This window comes from Echinops telfairi, unplaced genomic scaffold (assembly GCF_000313985.2).
Source record: "Echinops telfairi isolate 266 unplaced genomic scaffold, ASM31398v2 ScPeMD7_7469;HRSCAF=8507_0, whole genome shotgun sequence".
Lineage (NCBI taxonomy): Eukaryota > Metazoa > Chordata > Mammalia > Afrosoricida > Tenrecidae > Echinops > Echinops telfairi.
Window position 1 is genome coordinate 75,759,173 of NW_022111372.1, and position 14,347 is coordinate 75,773,519.

A 14,347-nucleotide genomic window follows, 5' to 3' on the forward strand; every position below is an offset into this window, starting at 1 on the left:
TGTATGAGCACCCAGTACAATGATTTTTAAAAAACTAAAACAACAAAAAAGAAAGGATTCCTGTGAGCATACAGCACACCCAGGTACTAACCACAGACATGTCAGTACCCTGAGAGGCAGACATTTAGAGAAGACAGAACCATACAGAAGGGGAGAGGTGCATAAGGGGAATCCCAATCCAAACGCACTGGATTGGAATCCATTTGATTCCAATCCCTGTAGGGCAGAGCAGAACTCTCCCAGGGGTTTCCAACGTTGCAGTCATCATGGGAGCGGAAGGCCTCATCTTTCTACCAGGGAGCAGCTGGTAAATTTGAACAGCTCACCTTTCAGTTGGCAGCCCAGCACTTAACCACTGTGCCATGACGGGTCTTTGTGCAATGTTGCTAGAACTTTAAAACAAAAGGGTCTCTATAAAGATGTTTCCACCGATTGTCAGTTTGTTGTACTGCGGTGGTTTGTGTGTATCTGTGATGAAGGCTATGTAACTGGCATTTCAAATACCAGCAGGGCCACCCAAAGGAAACAAGTTTTGGCAGGACTGCCAGACGGAGCACAGACTACAAAGAGGAATTGGCTGTCCACTTCCGGGACTTTGCTACCGAACACTCTATGAACAGCACTGAAAAATTGTCCATCACTGCGAAGCTCACGAGTAGAAGCAGAACACTGTCAGAGGTCGTGCCAGAAGGTGAGCCCCTCAGGGGCGAAGGCAGTCAAAAACCGTGAGTGAGAAAGAATTGCCTCCTCTGAGTAGATTGGACCATGGTGGCATGGGGGGAGCCTGGGAGAGGGAAGCCTTCATACCTTCATTTGCTAATGGGGCACCACTCAAAATGAGAAGAAACAGCTGCAAGTATCAATTAATAAATGGAATTTGGAATATATGAAGCATGAATCTACAAAAATTAGAAGTAAATAAAAGCAAAATGAAACATAAATATCAATATTCTCAGTATTTGTGAGCTCAAATGGCCTGGCATTGAACATTTTGAATCAGAAAACCATAAAGTTTACTATGTCAAGGCTGACACAATTAAAAGGAATGGTATTTCATTAATCATTCAAAAGAACATTGCAAGATTTATTTTGAAATATCATGCTGTCTGCAATAGGATGATTTCTATCCAAATACAAAGAAGAAATTGAAGAATTCTACCAACATATTTAGTATGAAATTGTTCTAACATACCATCAAGATGCATTGATTATTATTAAAAATTGGAATGCAAAAGTTGGAAACAAAAAGGAAAAAATAATAGTTAGAAAATACAGTCTTGGTGATAGAATTGAAATTGGACATTGCATGATAGAAGTTTGTAAGACCAATGATTTTATCACAACCACCTTTTTACAAAACAAAAGGTGAGTATATGCGTGGAATTCTCCAGATGCATTAGAGTAGAACCCCGGTACTCGAACGCATCAGTACTCAACATCATCAGATTTTGATGGGAAATGTTGAGAAAATTTTGCACCAGAACTCGAACAAAACATCGGAATTTAACCCAACACATGTGATTTTTGTAAACAAAAGCAGTTTGTGTTTTGGTCACACATCGTTGGATTTGTTAGGACGTGTTGCTTAAATCGTTTGAGGCTGTGTTCCAAGCATTTTGCTATAATTTTCTTAGTTTTTGTGTTTTTTTGGTACTGTTTTAGATAAAAAACATGGGTCCTAAGAAAGCGTTTTTATGAAAAGAATGATCGTGAACCGTGTTATCGATACTCTAGATGATAATTTAGTAAACCTTTTAAGAAAACAGTTGAGGAAACACCAATAACCGATCACATTAGACAGATTTTTTTTTTTTAGAGAAAGCCAGCCAACTCCTAGTGAAAAAAGGCAAAGAAGGGGAAAAACTCCTGAAAAGTAGCTACCAGTTGATTTTATGGGAGGGGATCCCCCTTCCAAACAATGACTCTCTCTCCATCCTTCCTCTCCACAGCCCCTTCTGCAGATCCAGATCCTCATCAATCTCAAGGTATGGGCCATAATGTAGTTGTTAAAAATAGATATTTTTAATGTTGAGTTTCTTATTTAAAATATATTATTTAGCTCTGAACTTATTTATTTTGAAATTTCTGTGTAGTGGTTGTCATAAAACGAGAAGGTTAGGGTAAAAAATTGGTGGACGAGAATGGATTAATCCATTTTCAGTTATTCTTATGGGAACAATTGATTCAGAACTCGCCTGCATCCCATATCAACGCTCCTTCTAGAACAGATTAGCGTGAGGTCCGGGGTTCTACTGTGTATGGAAATCAAATTGACTAACGCTGCGAGAAAAGATGACAGAGAAGCTCAGTATCAGCAGTAAGACGGGGCCAGGGACTCGAACCAACCGTCAATGGCCCATACAGAAGTTCAGGATAAAGCTGAAGAAATAAAGTTAAAACTAGTGCACAAGCACCGAAGTACAGCCTTGAGAACATCTCATCCGGATTTTGAGAACAAGGGAAAGAATGAACTGTGAATTTAAATTTAAGGACACAAACCAGCAGGGAACTGGGGAAACACTGTTACAGGGACTTCATTTCAAAAGGAGCAGAACTTTTCTCTATACCACAGAGGTATGGAAGGTGGTGTTTACATGCCTACGTGTAACAATCATGTCCACAGGAAAGCGGCCCTCTCACTCTGTGTACAATAACTCGCACTTGCATGTTGAATCTTATTTACCTAAAACCATGCAATTAGAAAGTGATACAGCCAGCATTCAAACTCACACCTGGCCCAGAGTATAGTGGTGCTAACTTCTCTCCGGCCCTCAAGTGGCTTGTGTTCACACTTACTACCCCAAAAGTTGGTGGTTCACGTCAATTCACTGGTAGAACAAAGAGAAGGCCTTGTGATCTAAAGATACAGCCGAGAAAACCCTATTCTCTACTACAGGGAGTCAGGGTGAGTCAGAATCTAGTATTTAGCGACAGTTTTGGTTTTGCTTTATATGCTAAGAATCATGGGTTTTATTTTCCCCTTCCATTTTATTTCTGGTTAAGACAAGTTTCCACATACCTATCTGTGAGCAATTCAGTCTCCTAATAGCGTATAGACTCGAGTATAAGCCGACCCAAATAGCAGCCGAGGCACCTAATTTTACCACAAATTTGCATAAAAATGTGCTAAAAAACTCGCCTTATACACGAGTATATACAGTCATATGAATGTAATATTTGACCCCGATCAGTCTCTTATGAGGTGGGTGAAAGCAGCAAGACAGCGGTGGGCACAAGCCTTCGAAGCCACAAAAGAGGCCACCATGCAGCAGAGCGGTGACTTCCTGAACAGGGGAGACAGGCCACCAGCACTGAGTCACCAGCGGCCCGAGTCTTACAGAATATGAATTGCACTTTCAGGCAGCTGACAGCACTGAAACAATGCTGGGTCTATAATTCTTAACCTACATTCGGAGTCGAGCAATTAACTGTAACTAAAATCACTACTTTCTGGCTAACGATTATGGATTTTTTTTCAGAACCCTGGTGGCTTGGTGGTTACAATGTGAGCTGCTAATTGCAAGGTTAGAGCTTTGAATCCAGCAGGCACTCCACAGGATAAAGATAGCGTTTTCTATTTCCCCAAAGATTTAGTCTCAGAAACCCACAGGGGCACTTCTAGTCTGTCCCTATAGAGTCACTATGAGTCAGAATCTACTCGATGACAGTGAGATTTTAGTTTTCCCTTCTGTTTAGTCCTAGTCTGATTCAAAACAAAACAAACCAATTCCTGTCCCACTGGATCTTGAGGGTTATAGAAACCATTCTGGGACTTCAGATACCTGATCACTTAGCAATGTATGAATATCGATGGGCTGACCCGGTGAGCGTCTGGAATTGAAAGATGGCATTTTAAAAAGACACCGGAAGAAGAGGTATTGGCACCTGGGCTAATCTTTCGGACTTCATACATTTATCTCATAGGAACAATTGTGAGGCTGGCACAGGACCAGGCTGTGCTGTGAGCTATTGTTCAGCGGGTCCCCGTGGGTTGGAGCAGACTCGAATGCACCCAACAACAACATATTTATGTCGTGAATTAGATCAGACACTGGAAATTTGTAGGTGGTAATAGCAGTGCTCGAGAGACTGTTCCCTTCAAATTGAGCGTGCATAGCAGGAGCCTCTTGCAATTGACTCCTATTCATAACAAACATACAACATAGAATAGAACTGCATAAGAACATAGCTTATGAATTATAATGGGTTAGTTGACAATGGGTTTTGGTTTGGTTTTGAATATTTATGGAAGCAGATGACCATGTCATTATCCCGAGGAGAAGCTAGTAGTTCAACACCGGAGAAAGATGAGGCGTTTTACTCCTGTGAGGGTTAGAGCCTCAGAAGCCCACAGTGGCAGCTCTACCCTGTTGTATAGGGTCACTCTGAGTTAGAACTGACTTGATGATACTGAACTTAGATTAAGAGTAAGTGTTCAGTAAACACATTGCTCTTTGTATTATATACCTGTTCTGTCACAATCCCACATACACTTCTGTACATGCCTGTGCACCAACATACCACAGACATACCAACAAAATTTGCAGTGACAGCATGTGATTTTCCCTGTCCTCAATCCCAGGTGTTGGATATTCTGTACTTCTACAAGCATAGATAATAGCTCACTTTACTGTACCTCCTCCTTTCTTGGTAGCCCAAAGAGAAAGTTAGCTCACATGGCTAGGTTGACCAGAGAATAAATTAAGAAGGACCAGTTTGGAAACACACTCTTTTATATATAGATTTGATTACAGTTTGGGAAGCCATGGCAGCCTGTTGTCAGGCATTTGGCTGCTAACCACAAGAAGAGCAACTCAAAGGCACCAGCCACTCCCAGGGAAAAACATGACTCTGTTTGCTCGCATAACAATTGAGCCTCAGAAACCATAGGGAGCAGTTAGGCACTGTCTTATAGGAGTCTTATGTGTTGGGATCAACTCAGGGGCAGTGCATTTGTTTATATGGTTTTATGGTAATGTTTGGTTTACATCCCCAAGACAATTTTAAACTCCAACCCTCAGTATCTGTAAAAGTGACTTTATTTTAAAACACTACTCTGAAGATGTAATTATTTAAGTTAGCATGAGGCTGTAATGGAATACTATTGGGTCTAATCAGACATGACTGTTAACCTTATGAAAAGGAGAGGCACAGAGACACAGACACACAGAGAGAATGCCATGTAAAGTGGGAGACAGAGACTGGTATGACATATCTGTAAGCCAAGCAATGCCAAGGACAGATGGCGACACTTGTGTAAGGTGTGAACAGATGATCCAATCAGAGCCTTAGCAGGAGCCAACCCTATTGATTGCCTAGGGTTTGGACTTCAGACTTCAAGACTCACAAAAGAATAAGTGTGTTGTTTGAAATCACCCGGTTTGTGGAAGTTTTTTAAATGAATTCTCTAGGGAACTGATGAAATGCTCAATACAACAAAAGAATAGATTAGCTTTACTGCCATTAGAGATAACAGAAGATGATCTAGAATATGACCCTCTGATCTCCTATTCTGGGTGCCCCATGGGTGCTAGTCATGATGCTATGATGATACAGAGAAGACCGTTCATGGGAAAATGTACTGTTATGGGGGCTACCAATGAGCACTCTATGGCTTGATAGCATAAAATTAAAAAAGCAATACTATTTCAGAGTATTACATCCTCTTATGGGTATGTTTTCTGGCTGAGCTACCCATTACCTGTGCCCTTAAGTAAGCTGCAGTCTTTGTCACTGTCTCATCTGTATATATAAAATAATAATAATAATAATAATAATAATAATGACACCTACCTCCAAGGGGCTTTTTGAGAAATAAATAGATTAACTTTAAAGTGTTTAGAATAGTGTACAGAAACCAGTAAGTATGCATGTATTTTCTGTTCCTAACATTAAATGCTGGTTGAGATTGTTAATTTTACTCTACTGTTTGTTATTTTCCTCTAAAGCAAAACATGTCAGTTTACCTGCTATAGAAAGAAATAAACATTTAAAAAAACGAGTAAAGACTTACCCGAGTAGGGCATCACATCTCTTAAGAACTAGAAATATGTAGTTCAGAGTGGTGGGTCTTACATTTGCACAGTAACATCTTTTTTAATTGACAGTCATTGAGTGCTGACATCGTTATCCTTTTGGGTCAAACGTGCCCCACATACAACTTTCCTTACAGGGTTGGCAAGCTTCCAAGCTTGAGGGAAGGAGATCTATAGGCCTTTCCTCCTGCAGTGACGCTGGTGGGTTTCACCTGCTGATCTATCAAGGAGCAGTCAAGTACTGAACCACTGTACCATCAGGGGTCCTGAGTAACTACCGCCAAACTTTATACTCACTGCCAAGGAATCAGTTCAATAATGACCCTATAGGGAAGGGCAGAACTGCCCCTGTGGGTTTCCATGACTGTAACTCCACGGGGGTAGAAAGCCTTATGTATCTCCCATGGAGCCAATGGTGGTTTTCAATTGCTGACCTTGCAGTTATCAGTCCAATATGAACTGAGTATGCCACCAAGCCTCCTAGTAAATCTACCAGGGCCTTCAACTTCAATTCTGGCAATGGTTCCAAATTTGCTCTTAATTTACTACTTATAAAATGGACATAATAGTAACTAAATTATCCATTATGAGAATGAAAAATGGTCATTTATCTGATCATGTATTCTATTTTTTTTAAACTGCAGGGCAGGGTGCCAATGCAGTCCCCCACTACCACAAATTATGCAATCGAGTTTCTCACTGTGGGGATATCACAGGCGTCAGCATATCCTGAGTGCAATATAGATAAGCCTCATGCTGAGAAAACCACCTCTGTGATCACGGTATTTCCCCTGCTAGGTAATTATGATCATGTATTCTTGTCTCACATACCAGACCAAGTCTTTTAGAACATGCATCATAGCACTTTATGTTCCATGGTTTACTAATAGGTAAGTCTGGTAGTTACATAATCTGTTGTAAATTTGAGACTTAAGAGTGAAGGGGTGGAATCTAGCTTGTCAATCAGGTCACAGCTTGATGGCCTCATTTGGAGGCACTAAGGAGATAAATAGCTCGCTAGAGGCGGGACACATGCTTCACTCCCTGGGAGACATGCTTATGGACAAGACACATGGAGCTACTCTCGTGGCCTGGAGCTGAAGGAACCACGTGGAGACCCCTGTCAGCGCTGAGATGCTTATACTGTCACTGGATCCATAAGACTTTTCAGCCCCTGTGCTCTGATCTTCCTGCTTTTGCCATCATTGCATGTGTTTCATGAGTCTGAAGAGGAATTTATAGATTGTTATCAAACATACGGGCTAATATCAGATTATGAACTTGATCTGGACTGGGCTGGGATGTTTCTCAATATTCAATTGCTCTTGTAGATAAAGCTCTTTCTTATACACATATGAATGTTTCTGGATATGTTTCTCTAGTCAACCCGGGCTAACACAGTAAGAATGCAATATAGACACTGTATAATACTGACAATAACTGCACTTCGACATAACTGCATGCATGATGCCCTTCACTAATTGATATCTGAAAGAGACTGTGTGATATTTCCTTGCTATCTGGGGTGACCAGAAGCAACGCTGGCTTACGGGCAACATATCTTCTACCCAACTGATGTATCAGGTAAATTCAAAGAATCTTTTGGATAAACTCAAGAGTGGTTGAAGTACTCATCTCTCAGCTGTTAGTGAAAACATAACTGTTGGCATCATGTTCACTGGTGATATAGAAGAGTCTCAAAGGCTAAAAGGGAAGGAGCTTACACGTGACAGCATCATGTGGAGCTTATATATACATATATATTTCCCAAGGAATTCCTTCTATAAGCTAATGAAGTTGTATTATTAGGATTCCTACTTTGCATCTAAGGAATTTGAAGGATCCTAATAGGAAAGTAGGGATTGAATTGTAATGTAAAAAATCCTGAGCTTAGAATCTGGGCTTCCAACTACTGTGTTGCATGTTCTTTCCTGTTGAATCATGAAGTCATCTTTGTTTATGATAAACATTTTAGACATGCTTTCCCTGTTTGAAAATTGCCTTCTGACGTTGTTTTAGGAATTTTGTAAAGAGACAATGTTCAATTCAATATGAGCCTGAAAAAAAAATTCCTATTACTGAAGGATCTTCTAAAGATACAGAAAAGAAAAAAAATTCACTCACAAAAAAATCAACAACCTTCTAGAAAAGCAGGAAAAGGATATACAGAGAAAAAGAAAAGGAAATGGAAACGGCCGATGAGGTCAGTGTCACTTCTAATAAGAGAAAGACAAATTAAGGAAGGGAAAATTAGAACATCCTTGAAAATAAGAACCACAGAGGTTTAAGACATTTCAGATGCATTTAAGTCTATGAATTAATAATTATTCTCATGGGGGAAAACCACAACAGAATGCCTTTCTGGTCACCAGTAGAAAATGGTAGAGAATCAACTCATTGTGAAAACCAACCAAGTGTATTGCCTTTCTACATGACCTGTAAACAAACACAGATTAAAGGAAAGTATCTCTTTGTAATAGATTTCCACCAAAAATGGAGGAAGAATTAGAAAACTTGAACAACAATATTTTATAAGCCTTAATAAAATAGTTATAATAGGCAACAATTATCAATGAGTGACAGAAATGATTAAGCACCCAACTGAGCATAAGATTCGTGGTTTGGATCCACCCAGAGGTGCCTTGGAAAACAGAACTGGTGGTCTGTTTAGGACAACACAGCACCAGGGACAAATGAATAGTCCCTGTCCATGAAGTGCGTTGGACAACCAGCCCTGGAAAGCTTACGGAGCTATTCTACTCTGCACAAATGAGGGCACCCTGAGTAGGAGGAGATGACCCACTAGTTAACTGACCACCACCACCACTAGGAAATCTGGATATAGACAAAGATTATGCAAACTGTTGCATTGAAAATGAAAGACAACAGAAGAGTACAGCTCTACCTATGTAATTGTCTAGCTAGAAACATTGAGCCTGAATCCAATCAAGCTGGTAGCTACAAATTCATGCTTACCAGAACTGCAGGGGACTGAGCAATCTGGTAAACATCACGTTACAGGATGCAATCCGCACCAGTTAGTCTGTGGGCCTGTCCATGTGGCAAATGAGCCCATTTTCTTTAGCAAATAAATTACAAGGAAAATCATAAAGAGTAACAGGAAATATCTGGATTGAAAGTCCATTTTAATGGCTGGAACTTTTTTGGATTTGAATTAATAAGAAAAAATTTAGAACCAATAATTAGTAAAGTGGGCATTTGATGATAGGAGGGGAGTTCAAAAAGTGTGGGGGAAATGCCATCATTTTTTCATTTCCTTTTCCATGAATTTTTCAAACCCCTCTTCATACAAAGAGTTAGTAACATCTTTGTAATAAAATGGCATTGGGATGTTTATAAAAGGGCATTGCCCTTTAGAGATGAATAGTGAAACACTTAAGTAAGACATTTTACTATGTGGGGACCTTTTCTCCCACAATCATTGGGAGGAGTACTAAACAAGCCGGAGGCAGGGACCAGCAACTCTTGAAGTTGGCTGATGTGCACGTAGGGCTTTACTATGCTGCTCTCACTGTCTTAACACGGAGCTTCGTGTTTTTCCAAGTAAATTTAGATTGAAAAGATCTCTTTTCCAGATTCAAATGCATAGATTAGCTATAAAACAAAGGAAATTTGGGAAAATGTTTAAAGCACCTCTGGGTGTTAGGATTATATGTATTTAACCTTTTTCACATACCAATGTTTTTCCTCAACGAGCATATATAACACATTTAAAAATAGAAAAGGGAGCGTTATTGCAAAAACACATTTTTCCCCACAGGAGGCTTCATATGTCAGCAATGTTTTATGGCTTAAGTAATTTGGAAACAGGTACTGTGAAGTGTTAGGATATGCTTATGCAGGGTAGTAGGCATACAGGTACTCATTATATAATTTCGCTTGATTTTAAAGTGTAGCAATGTATAACATAATACATAACATTTAGAAAAAATAGTTCCTAAGAAAACCCCCAAAAAGATGTCAAAGTACTTAAAAATTAGATTACCCATATTAAAAACAGTAAAAAAAATCATTCCAGCAACTGTTTCCAATGGGTTATATTAGAGCTACTACGAATCTTCCCTTTGGACAAAATCCAAAGGATAATTGCTGTTAGGCGTGCCACTAAGTTGGACCTCAACTCACACAAAATGGAACAAAACACTATCTGGTGCCGTATACTCACTATATTGAGATACAGATTAGGTAGTGCTGATTCAGGGTTGTCATTGCCTCATTTTTCTAAGTAGAGTTCATGTTTTCTAGCCCATCCAACTGACAACCCACATGACCAGTGACAAATGAGGAGAGTCTACCCATGCAGCGCTTCGGACAGGAAACAAACACAGACCTCCTGCACAGAGGCAGAGAATTCTACCACTGAACCACGAGGACCCCCAAAAGGATAGCAAGCGATTTATGTATCTTTAAGTGTTTTTATTTCCAATGAAATAAAGCATGTCTTATTCCACATGCTTTTGGAGGAATTTTATATAATATTGTTAAACAACTAGGAAATAATTCTTAATCATCCAAGTAAAAATATTGCAGAGAAATAGACAGAGCCATAGGGATCACACAGTTGAATGCCTTCCTGCTGCTGTTGTTATTGTTGTTGCTGCTGCTGTTTTTGTTTGTTTGTTTTTTAAACAAATGAGAGGACAGAATGGATGCTCAAGTCACAGAAGTAGTATGGGTCACATGTTGGCCAACACCTGGGTCTCTGATGCCCAAACCCCATATTTCAAAGCAATAAGACATATTACAAAATGCTTTTATAGTTCTGAAAAAAGACTATAAATCTGCATTTTCATATATTATCAGAAAAAATGAGTAAGTAAACATACCACATAGGGGTAATTGTTTCCCGTGGAAGAATCCTTGTGGTGAGGAGAAAGAGCTTAATTTTAAAAACCAGAACCCAAGTATCAAATACACCCAACTAATATTCACCTTGAATATTCCTGAGAAAGACCACTTTGTGTATCTCCTTAACTAAGCCAGACGCTCCGTAACGTAACAAGTGCTTCTAATAGTGCATTGTATTCCCGCAGTTATTCCCAGTGTCAAGATCCACACACATGCAGTCTCAACTCATTCTCACCAGGCCGATGCTGACATCAGTAAATAGGACATAGGACAGGGGCGAGCTGCTCCTTTGAGTTTCAGAGATGTAGGTGTTTAGCAGAGTAGACAGATTCTGCCAACCTTGCATATAGCACCCCAACCACTATGCCACCAATTTCTCATTAGATATTTCTTAAATAAATAGAAAAACCCCAATAAAACAAAACTTTCCTCACCACTTGTAGGAAATAATTCTTTGGTTGAACAATAAGTAAGTTGGAAACTCATCCTTAGGGGCCGTGTTGTGTAAATTCCATATTGCTAAGCATTGGGAGCTCACTTAGGTAGGTGGTCTTCACTCTGCGAGAGGTACACGAAAAGACCAGTTTCTTATGGAAGCAGAATTCACTCGTTTGTCTCATTCTGGGTCATGTGCTCATTGTGTGGAACAGGGACAGGATCCTCTGCACTGTTTAAAGGGTCCTGTCTTTATCTGCCATGCACATACAGCTGAATTTACATAAATGAAGTGCACAGAAGCTGAGACTGCACTATAATTGCATGGGAAATAAGCTTTCATTGAAATCACATTAGAAGCGAGAAAGATTAAATTAGATTTGGAAACATATTTAGCCCATCAAGAGGTAGATTACTGAAAGTTTATAAAACAACACGCTCATTATAGGCCGGCAACGCTTCTGGCGAGGGCACAGAAGAGTGTCCTCATCTCTTCTCGGAGGGAAAGCTGTCCTTTAACTTCAAAGCAAGTACTATGGATTCATTCAAACCACCGAGCCAAATGTCTGATGCTCAAACATTGAAGTCGCTATGCAATTCCCCTAACCAACCTGCCTGTTTCAGAAACTCTGAAATGGGCACAACAGGGTCTTCTCTATGTGGTTGCTAAAAGTCTTGGCTCTCAACTCATAAAACGAAGTGGCCCTAATAATAATTCTCTAACTCTAGGTATGAAGTATTGAGAAATTATTTTAGTCTTAATACCATCATACATTTGGTGAGTCTAAACCTTCCCTAAGCCTTATGCTTCCCATCCAAAGTGCAAGCGAATGTTCTATTTTTATTAAGAATCCACAGAACCTTCCAAAATACATAAAATATGTGCCTTTGATAGCTGGCTACTATTTGCCCGCACCCTTCTTACCAGGCAAATGTGAAGTTAAATTAGTCACTTATCATAAAGTTCTCACAGAACATTAAAGTCTAAAGAAATGCTTGATAATTGTTCTTAGCCATCTGGCACCAAGTGATGTTCATGAACTTACATGAACCATTTGGTAAAAATCCAAAAGTGTCTATCTTAATTTTACATCTCACTGAAAGTTCCAAGTTGAGAAATTTCTAAAAGAAGAAAATGGCTTATAAAAAAAAAGAAAACAAATGGGCAAATCCTCGAATGTATTTACTCAGGAAGGATTTTTCTAAAAATGGTACCTTTATCAACCAATATTAATCAATAAGCTCTATCTCTGTCATTCAAGCACATATACATGGAAACATGCCAGAGTGCTGTTCATAATAATAATCGATGAATGTGGAAGTCTTCTTCCATTGGAAGACACACGCGCATACAAACACAGATGTAATCAACATTGCAAAAGGTAGCATGTTGTTGCTCTCCCTCCTAGTGCTTTCGCATGCCATCTTTCTAAGCAGCAAGCAAAACTGTCCACCAGTAGCTTGTTTCCAAAGCCTCTCCTATAAAGTTCTGCATCTCCCATCGCTTCTCCTTTCCCCAAACTAAGCCACAGATTATTATGATTAAAACAGCACTCTGACTTGACTCTGTGTATATGCACGTTCTTACTTGTCTCTATGGACCCCTGGTGGTGCGGTGGTTAACTGCTCAGCTACTAATTGAAAGATTGGCAGTTCAAATCCACAAGCCTCTCCTTGGGACAGAGATGTGGATATTTGTTTTCCCAAAGATCACTATCTTGGAAACTCTATAGAACAATTTTACTCTGTCTGACACAATGATAGGATTGCTGAGTCAAAATCAGTCAACAGCCATGGAAACTATTCTCTTAGCAAATACATCATCTGCAGCTCATTACAATCCATGCTGTACTTTGAGCTGAGTAAGCCTCCACAACGAAGCCATTCCCAGCACTCAGTCTGAAAAACCGCAGAGGAATCTTAGTACTCAGGATAAAAGTATAACCTGAAAACATGACTTATGCAATTACCTGAGACCTGGCCTCCAACGACTTCATCTGCCTCAGGTTGTACCATGTCCATTTCGTCGCTCACTGTGTGGCTGCCATATTTGACACCTCTGTATGCCCATCACATGACACACTAACTCTGGTCTAAGGGTCTTGAGTGTGGTGGAAATATGTTCTCAAAAAAAGGTATAGAAATAGAAAATGCTTGCAATGATTTAGGAATAACTTGATCCCTTTTTCTTATTCAGAAAGAGGTTAGATCCATTGACTTAAAGATTGCCAAAACATATTTGGAGTATTTTTTCCCTTTTGCTATGACAGTATAAATTCTATTTGCTGGAAACACATTTCCAAAGGAATAATTTTCACTTAAATATTCTTATTTCTCTCCTCATCTCTTAGTTTACTTCACAAACCCCAAGATCTCAGACACATAATAGCACATTTACTTTCACAAAATATATACCCTGAAAATACAGATGGTAAACTCACTTCTCGAGTAGCAATTGGGCTCCTCTCCTGCAGTAGCTGGAAGAACATTACTTATCTTTCAATGATTTTATGACAAGCTCCAGCTTCTGAAAATTACTAGATATTAATCTGAAACTACAACATTACAGATAATTACCCCTTTAGAATGGAACCAATTAATGTGAAATGTTATTTTAAATATGAGGGAAAGAGTACATTTCTGAAAATATACTCCTTTTGTAAAGTTTTTTGAAAAAAATTACCAGTGTACATGATAAATCTCATTGCTAGAGGAAATAAAAAAATAAAAAATGTTTCATGCATTCTGAAAATCTTTATCCTGATGCTAATACCCAATCCAGCACTGCAGTGTCTCACAGAAACCTCGAAGAAATGATCGGAAAGATATATAGACAGAAGTCAGAAGGAACAGTTTAGGTGACTGCAAACTCACTGCTGTTGAGTTGATGGTGATGTCCCTGTGAGTTTCAGAGGCTCTACAGAAGTAGAAAGCTCTGTCTTTCTCACGAGAAACGGCTGGTGGATTTAAACCTCCGATCTTGTGGGTTGCAGCCCAACTGGAAACTA

General features: G+C 39.4%; 1 non-coding gene across 1 annotated transcript; it reads right to left on the reverse strand.

The window, feature by feature from the left end:
- Positions 1-6,679: 6,679 nt before the first annotated feature.
- On the reverse strand, positions 6,680-6,841 carry LOC115873681. The gene has a single exon (XR_004048568.1). It is a non-coding gene; the product is annotated as a U1 spliceosomal RNA (small nuclear RNA).
- Between the last annotated feature and the right edge of the window lie 7,506 nt (positions 6,842-14,347).